The sequence below is a fragment of the Miscanthus floridulus genome, chromosome 4, assembly GCF_019320115.1.
Source record: "Miscanthus floridulus cultivar M001 chromosome 4, ASM1932011v1, whole genome shotgun sequence".
NCBI lineage: Eukaryota > Viridiplantae > Streptophyta > Magnoliopsida > Poales > Poaceae > Miscanthus > Miscanthus floridulus.
Genome location: NC_089583.1, coordinates 91,261,373 through 91,271,307, shown reverse-complemented (window position 1 = coordinate 91,271,307; position 9,935 = coordinate 91,261,373).

Genomic DNA, 9,935 nt, shown 5'->3' with positions numbered 1-9,935 from the left:
GGCTTCTTCTCATTGAGCAACTCATATGGTGTCTTGACAAGGAACTTTTGAAGAAATAGGCGGTTGGATGCATAACATGCGGTGTTGATTGCTTCCGCCCAAAGAGCTTCGGGGGTGTTGTACTCATCTAGCATTGTCCTTGCAAGAGTGATCAAAGTCCGGTTCTTCCTCTCAACTACATCATTTTGTTGAGAAGTATAGGTTGCGGAGACTTCATGTTTAATTCCAACTTCATCACAATAAGCTTCTATGTTTGTGTTGTCAAACTCTTTGCCATTGTCACTTCTTATCTTCTTGAGCTTCACTTCAAATTCATTTTGAGCTCTATTGGCAAACTTCTTGAAACAAGATGCAACTTCAGATTTGTCATGAAGGAAGAATACCCATGTATACCTTGAATAGTCATCCACAATCACAATACAATAGAGATTTCCTCCCAAACTCTTGTATGTTGTTGGTCCAAATAAATCCATGTGTAGGAGTTCTAGCACTCTTGTGGTTGACATGAAAGCTTTGGTTGGATGAGTGTTTGCAACTTGCTTGTCAGCTTGACATGCACTACAAAGCTTGTCCTTCTCAAACTTCACATCCTTCAACCCTCTCATCAAATCATTCTTCATAAGCTTCTTGAGTGAGCTCATCCCAACATGAGCAAGTCTTCTATGCCATAGCCACCTAAGTGTTGTTTTGGTGAATAGACAAGTCTTCAAGTTTGCATCTTTGGAGGTGAAGTCAACTAGATATAAGTTATTGTATCTAAATCTATTGAATATCACTTGAATGTCATCTACCTTGGATACAACAACCTCCTTCTCGGTGAATAAGCATTGAAAGCCAAGATCACACAATTGCCCAACGGATAGCAAGTTGAAGCTCAATGATGCAACATAGAGTACATTGGAGATGGAATGATCATTTGATATTTCCACTTTGCCCAATCCTTTAACCTTGCCCTTTGAATTATCTCCAAATATTATTTTCTCTTGTCCATCTACCTCTTCATCTAGTGAGGTGAACATACGAGGATCACCGGTCATATGTTGAGTGCAACCACTATCAATAACCCAATGACTTCCACTGGTCTTGTAGTTCACCTACACACAAGAGATTCAAGCTTTAGGGATCCAAACTTATTGAGGGCCCTTCACCTTCTCAACAAGTGACTTAGCCACCTAAATCTTCTTAGGCCTACTCTTGTTGGGGGGTCCTAAGAACATGACTTTCATCTTTCCACTAGAATCTTTTCTAAGCATGTAGTGAGCATTGAAAGCAAAGGGTCTAGCATGCTTGGGCAAGGGTTGTGGTGGTGGAGTTTGACACTCATGAGCAAAGTGGCCTTCTTGTCCACGCTCAAAACATCTCTTTGGCTTTAGCTTTGGCTTTGATTGTTGGTGTTGAGCTTGAGCCTTCTTCTTCTCTACACTTGCCATATATCTAATGCCACTTCTATCCATTTTCATGACGGTACTCATGAGTAGCTCACTTTGGAGATGCTTGCCTCTAGCAAACTTGCTCAATCCCACCTTGAGATGCTCTTTCTCCATCTTGAGCTTCTTGTTCTCTTCCTTGAGAATATCATTGTTCTTCTCTTCCTTGAGTTTCTTGTTTTCTTCTTTGAGCTTCTCATTCTCAAGAATCAATTCTTTGTCATGATCAAGAGTTTCTAGCACAATGGTGTTGTGACTTTTCATCTCTTCAAGATCTTTCATGAGCTTCTCATTGTCACTCTTGAGCTTGACATACTCATCATAGTCATTGCACTCAACCACTTGCTTGCCTTTGCTACTAGATCCATGCTCAATGCTCTCATCAATTAAATCATCACACGATGTAGCTATATCAATCTTGACAACATGGTTAGTAGCATCATGTGGCTCATTTGGTAGAAATTCTTGAGCAATAACAAGAGTATCATGATTAATCTTAAGAGTAGTGTATTCATCTTTTAGCTTGTTGTGACTAGTGATAAGCTCATTGTGCACCCACTCAAGTTTATCATGTTTATCTTTAAGCTCTTTCTTAGAAGATTTGAGCTCCTTGAGTTTGGATGATATAGAATCATTTGTTTCTTTGAGCTCATCATTAGCCTTTTCCAATGTATCACACTTAGCTAAGAGTGAATCATTTTTAGCATCAAGTTTTTCATTTGTAGCTCCACTCTTTCTAATGATCTTAGTGTATTTTCTTAGTATTTTGACAAGATCATCATATGTAGGTGAATCATCATCGCTATCGCTATAGGTGTGTAGAGGATGATGGCGATGGTGGCGGTGAGGATGCAAGATCAATAGCAATGGCGGCCACCTTCTCATTGTCACTCTCATCATCGGATGATCCACTTGATGAATCAATGTCCATGAGCCAATCACTGACAATGTAGGCCTTGCCACTCTTCTTCTTCTTATAGAAGTCTCTCTTTTTGCCATCTCTCTTCTTGTATGGCTTGTTCTTTTTCTTTTCATCTTCATCACTTGAATCATCTTTCTTGCCCTTGTTCTTGAACTTGTCTTTCTTGGGCTTTGTGCATTGATGAGCTAGGTGGCCAAGTTCACCATAATTGTAGCAATCCATCTCAGAGATTGGCTTTCTTCTTGAGCTAGTGAAGAACTTCTTCTTCTTGCCGTCAAACTTGATGCCACTCTTGTTTAGCTTCTTTAGCATCTTGGCGGTCTTCTTCACTATGAGAGCAAGACTTTCTTCATCATCTTCATTACTTGAGCTCTCATACTCAAGTCTTGCCTTGCCCTTATCTTGGCTAGCTTTGAATGCTAAGTCTTTCTCTTTCTTCTTTGTAGAGGATGAGCCATCTTGTGGTGTGATGTGCATATACATCTCATAAGCATTGATCTTTCCCAAGATTTGTGTCGGTGTAGCGGTGGAAAGATCACCTTGATGTAGCATGGTCACAATGTGCCCATATTTATCAATGGGGAGGTCACTCAAGATCTTTCTCACAACGTCGGATGGTGACATTTGAGTAAGTCCAAGCCCATTGACTTCCTCAATAAGAACATTTAAATGAGAATACATTTCATTAGCACTTTCTTTGGAAAGCATCTCAAAAGAATTTAGCTTTTTAATTACAAGATGATAGCGTTCCTCATGCTCACTCTTGGTTCCCTCATGGAGCGCACAAACATCCGACCATAGTGCATGGGTGTCTTTGTGGTTCCTTACACGATTGAACACATCTTTGCAAAGGCCTCTAAAGATGATGTTGCGAGCCTTTGCATTCCATTTTTCATAGTTTACTTCATTGCTTTGAAGTTGTGCGGCATTCTTAGGTGTTGGGAACCCTTGAGAGGCGGCTCTAAGAATTCCAACATCTAGAGCTTCTAGGTATGCTTCCATGCAAATTTTCCAATATGGAAAATCATCCCCCTCGAAGATAGGAGGAGGTCCATCCCCGTGAGACATCTTGCTCTAAGCAATTAAGCTTAAAAACGTGAGCACGAGGCTCTGATACCAATTGAAAGGATCAAGATACCCAAGAGGGGGGGTGAATTGGGCTAATTCTAAAATCTTTTGCAATAATCAAATCCTACGGATAGTCCAATTAACCCCTTGTGCCTAGAAAAGTGTTTCTATCGAATTAACGCACAAAAGACTTACAACCTATGTTCCAAACTTACTCTAGCATAGCAATTCTATGAATGTAAAGACAAGTATTGAATTGCTCAAAGTAAATACTCAAAGTAAATGCTCAAAGTAAATGGAGAGAGGAACACGGCGATGTTTTGTCGAGGTATCGGAGAGTTGCCACTCTCCACTAGTCCTCGTTGGAGCACCCGCGCAAGGGTGTAGCTCCCCCTTGATCCATGCAAGGATCAAGTGCTCTCTACGGGTTGATTCTTCGACACTCCGTCACGGCGAATCACCCAAAGCCGCTCACAACTTGAGTTGGGTCACCCACAAGCTCCACTGGGTGATCACCAAGCTCCCAATCACCACCAAGCCATCTAGGTGATGGCGATCACCAAGAGTAACAAGCATGAATTCTCACTTGACCACATGAAGCCTAATGAGAAGATGGATACACACTTGTCTACTCTTGATTCACTAATGAGGTTTCTCTCTTGGATTCTCAAATCACAAACACCTCACTAGGACCTTGCTCTTCTTGGCACTCACAAACATGTTTCTTAGCTATTGGAATGAGCAAAAGTAACTCCACACATGAGTGGAGCTTCTATTTATAAGGCAGCCTAAAAAACGAACCGTTATGAGCTTCTGCGGGATGACCGGACGCTCTGGTCAGTTCAACCCACGCAACAGTTTTCAAGTGATGACCGAACGCTATCAGGGTCTGGTCAGAACTGACCGGACATGTCTGGTCGCTCTTGGATGCTTACTGTAATCGATCGGACACTGGATACTCAGGGTCCGGTCACCACTGACCGGACACATCCGGTCACACTTTCTCAAGTCTGGACCCTTACTAGAGTTGATCGGATGCTGGCCCTCAGTGTCCGGTCACATTGACCTTCTAGCGTCCGGTCACACCAGACTTGTTCTCCTCGGTCAAATGAACTGACTGGACCCTGCGACCAGCGTCCGGTCGCACCGGAGCTAGCGTCCGGTCAGTATTTGACCCTCCATTCACTTCCAACTCTCGATCATATGTGAATGAAGTTTGCTCCAAAGGATCTTAGGCATTCATAGGAGCTACCTAGAGATAGTTTTAACAAGTGTGCACCACACCTAACTCACTAGACTCAACTAGGTCAAGCTACCCATTCATACCCCCCTTAATAGTATGGCCAAAGGAAAAACAAAGTCCTAAACTATTCTAAGTGTCTCTCCAACTCTAATCAACACTTAGAACTAGTCATCCTTAACCTTGTCGTCAATCCTTTGAAAACCGAAATGATTTCCATCGTAGGGGCATGACAACCTCGATTGCCCAATCGATCTCCATTACCATGACCTAACTTTATTTGCCTCTGCAAAACACACGTTAGTCATAGTAATCTTGTATTGTTATTAATCACTGAAATCCAACTAGAGGCCTAGATGCTTTCAATCAACACCTTAAGAAAGACCTTAGGAGCACAAGAAAAGACTCAAGATATCAAGCAAAGTCCAAGCATAAAGATAGGAACCAAGCCATACGCAAGATCGCAAAGAAACGAGCTCGCAGAGGCGACCGGACGCTGGACCGGACGCTGGAAGTGTGACCGGACGCTGGACTGGTGGCTCGGCAGACAGGCGACTGGATGCAAGGACCGGATGTTGGCGGCAACCGACCGGATGCAGAAACGCAGCGTCCAATCGAGTACAGAGAGGTTCCTAGCGCGCGAAACTACGACCGGACGCGTTCGGTGGTAGGCGACCGGACGCTGGCAGCGTCCGATTGGTGGTTCATGGCTGCAACGGTCGGGACGACCGGACGCATCCGGTCAGGATGATTCAGCGTTTGGTCAGTAGCAGATTTGTGGGAGTTTGACCCCAACGGCTACTTTCTCAGTGGGGCTTATAAATACAACCCCCAACCGGCCATTTGAAGAGAGGGGAGCTGAGGAAACATACCAAGGGTGTTGATACACCATTTTAGTGATCTTCACTTGCATAGTGCTTAGTGTTTTATTAGGTGATTAGCATAAGTGCTTTGTGAAGTGCTTAGGTTGATTAGATCACTGCTTATGTGCTTGCTCTAGGTGTATGCCTAGTGTTTAAGTGAGGTTTGCATACCTCTTGCCACCCCGTGCTTGCGAGCACAAGAGTTGTACATCGGAGGGGCTTAAAATCTTGCGAGATCGCACCAACTACGTTTGTGGTGTGGCCGCCACTGTGTACCAAAGGGAACAAGGCCCACGGCGTTTCGACCGAAAGCTTGATAGTGAAGACGGCGGGGAGCATCCAGGAGAGGCTTGCCGAAAGGCACATTGGAGACCCACTTGCGCGTGGGGAAGGCCCGAGGCTATCCACAGAGTTACCCGACCGGGAGCTTGGCCCTTGTGAGGGATTCCTTGAGAGGGGCTCCAACGAGGACTAGGGGGAAGCTTGCGCGCTTCTCGATACCTCGGTAAAAATACCGGAGTCGTCAATGGGAGTTTGCATATTTCTACCTTGCTCTTTAAGCGTCCGCATTTACATTGATGATATTATTATCATTTGCGGTAGAGATAGCAACACACTAGCAAAACCATAGTTGCACATTTAGATAGATTATCTTTTACATAGGTTTTGCTAGAGGTAGAAAAAGAGGCCATAGTTTTGGAGTTAGATTTTATAAGTTGCCTAATTCACCCCCCCCCTCTTAGGCATCACGGTCCCTTCATGTAGTACATTTGACCATCTACAACAACAATGGGAACAACGCCCTGAGTACGAGAAGGTACTCAGCTAGACTTACCCATCTTAAACCAAAATAAAATGACACCAAGGATTATGCATGGCTTTCTTTAGTGGGCTAGCTGACTTGTTTGTGAAAAGCATAAGCTATCATGAAGAAACCATTTTAAGTACTTTGCATCATCTTTATTATGACATATCCATCTAGGTAAGCACCTATACTATAGCAATCAATTGATTAACCAATAATATCCAATTACCAACTTAGATTTAGCATATCCCATACCATCCAGATAACCATCAGTGTTCCATCATAATTACTACGATGCTATAGCTTGAGTCAGTGCTCACTATCCAAGAGCGATAGCGATTCGAATCGATTTCTAACCAGCTGGTGATTTATTCCTCACACAAACCACACTCACCGATCAAGTGAGCTACAGATCACTAATGACACTTTCCAAGTAGCCACGGGATAACAGTCATGGACCGCACTACCCAGGGACCGCCAGATAGCCAGGACGCACCTTGGGCTCACTCTTCGCGTCCCCGTCATACCCCCTTCAGCACCAGTCTGCCAATCCGAGTTTATCCCGGCTTGAATAGTGTCACTAGCTTCACGGTCGAAAGGTACTTTATTCGGCCAGCTAAATGTGAGGCATATGTTCAACATGACAAGAGGGACGAGCAACGATCGGTCCTTAATCGACACAGACAGAAAACTAACAGCACCCTAGAACCCTGTCTGGTTGCCTCCAACTTTTCTGTTCGGTCTCCAATTATCCATCACACATGGTTAATTCTAGGATATCATTCTTTCCATAGCTAAATTCTTCCAGTAACCACCTATAAATGTCGGTGACCGTAAATCACCGATCGCTACCGGTCTAAGCAAGGCTAAGCAGTTATTTGATCCTGACCTAACAGGGTAAAAAGGTAATAAGGTAGGCAAGGATAGTAATAAATGCATCAACGGTTTCAATCAACTCCTACAACTTAATGCAACAATATATAAACTCATATATAGAAAGAATTGCTTTTATAAAGTAGGAGACTTAGAATGCTCTGGGGCTTGCCTCGTTCGAACGAACTAGGTTGATGATCCACGCACTCGGGCAAGTCCTCTCCTTGCTCCTCTTCCTCTAGCACCTCCTGTGCCTGGATTTCTTGTGGATCTGTCTTGGTCTGCTCTTCCTGAACTGCTACTAGCAACTCCTCCTGTGATCCTATATGATGCAGATGTATAAGTGCTCATGCATAGGTGCATCGGGGAGATAACATGTAATGATCATGATGCATGGAATGTAGATGAACATGTTTAACTTTATTAGACATAGTAGAAGTAAATCTCTTCTACAAGGTAGCCAACATCATCCAAGAACATGTACTACTATACTACTACTACAACCACTGTACTAACATGCCAAGTCACCACAGCAAGCTAAGATGCTTCAAAGATACACCAAAGCAAACATTATTAACTAAACATGCATTAAAGAAGATTATTTTATTTCATTTTAAACTAGGGCTACAACAGCAACATATATTTTTGGTGCTCATAAAAATCTAAGAAAATTACAGTAGCATAGTACTACTCTAAGTAGACTACCATGAAATTTTCATGGCATTTGGATAAGTAAAATAGCCTACACAAAAATGACAAGCTATGGCATAAATATGAGCATGAAAAATACTTTGTATTATGAAAAGTATCAAACAACAGATTTAATATTTTTCCTATGTTCTACACGGTAAACAAGCACTGCATAAAAATTATCATACACATGTTTTATACAATTTTTTCTCTCTATTAAAATAGCAAAAATCATCAATTAAAGGCACTTGAACTACACATCAATATTTCTCTATAGAACATGCATGACATATATTTTCACAGAAAGTACATCTCAAGAATAGATCAACCAAATTGGAATCATATTTTTCTGATGTATATTCTATTTATTAAGCATTTTCCAAGAAAACAACAAATACAAGAATTAAATAAAACCCTATACAAAAGTATCACAAAAACCACATGCAATATTTTTAACAGATAGATCTAGTCACAAGAAACCTAGCAAAATTTGTTTCATCAAATTTGGAGCAATATTTTTCGATTTATGAATTTCCAAAGCATTTAATTAAAATCTGTAAATCATTTCTTTTAATCTTTCTAAAATTCCCGGTTCAAAATTGCTAGATCCACCCTGGATCTGAACACGCGTGTACACACACAGGGGCTGACAAACGGGCCCGGGGGTCAGCGGGACCCCACCCGTCAGCCGAACCGAAACAGAGGAGATCACCGGTGGTGAGAGCTCACCGATGGTGAGGTCTCCGGCCAGCTAAGGTGACCAGCGTGCTCCCCACACTCGCACGAACCCAATGGTGCCTGTGGAAGGGGCCAAGGAGCTTGGGAAGCCGACCGCTGTCGTGCATGGTGGAGCGGCGGCACGGGTTGTCGCTAGTGGGGCGTCCCCTGGCCATGGCACGGTGAGCGGAGGCGCCTGGGAGCCTCAGTGACGTGGTGTGGTGCTCGTGCGCGAGAAAAAAGAGCGAGAAGGAGGACGGAGGGGCGAGGTCCATGGAGCGGAGCACTGTGGCGAGGAGGAGCTCACTCCGGTGAGCGATTCACGGCCGGTGGAAGCTTACCAAGGTGAACCGACGTGAGCACGGGGTGCGTGAGGTGGAGGTGGAGCTCAGGGCGAGATGGAGCGATCGATGGCGAGCTAGGGTGGTCGAGCGAGCTAACTCCGGTGAGGCACGGCATGCGGTGGCAGAGCTCGCTGCGCGCGCGGGAGCTGCGCTGCTGTCCAGGCGATGGAGAAGCGAAGAGAGGGAGGGAAAGGCGGAGAGAGGCTCAAACAGGGGTCTTGAAGGCGGGGCGGGGCCGGTCGGAACGGGGCAGGCCGGTGGTGCCGCGCGGCGATCTCGTCGGCGCATGGCCACCACGTGGCTTGCGCGCTCTGGCGCGGTCGGAGCGTGGGCGAGCGGGAGGCGCGGCGTGGGACTGGGCTGGCAAAGCTGCTACTAGGCCAGAGCGAAGCGCGCGGCTCGGGAGCGGGAGCGCGCGGGCGCTGCGGGCCAAATTCAGTGAGCGGGCCAGAAGCAGGAGCGGCGGCCCGGTAAGAAGCAAATCAAATTTTTTTTTCAAATTATTTTCTATTCCTATTACATTCAAATGCAAATTTTGAGCAATTTCAATCAGTTTCAAACTTTGGCCCAAAAATAAAAGTTGCTCTAAAATTTATTCTCTACAACTTTGTCAAAAAGAGCTAGGGCTAATTCCCACTAGATTTTGAATTACAAAATTAAGGTCAATTTAATTTCAAAACCGTATTTTGGAAGATTATTTTCAAAAGCAAAATTTGAGAAAACTTTTGAATATACACCTTGCTCCAAATTGCATCCTAATTACTTCTCAATGGTCTAAGTGATCAACCAAGGTACACACATGGCAAAACAAACATAGCATCCAATCTATTAAAACAAAACTATGCAACATACATGTTTCATTAGTATGTTTCAATTCTATATTTCATGTCATGCTTATGAATGCATAATAATGATTATGCTCATGATTTGCAAAATGTTAATGCATGCTTAACACTGAGCTGTTACATCATCCCTTACTAGTATAT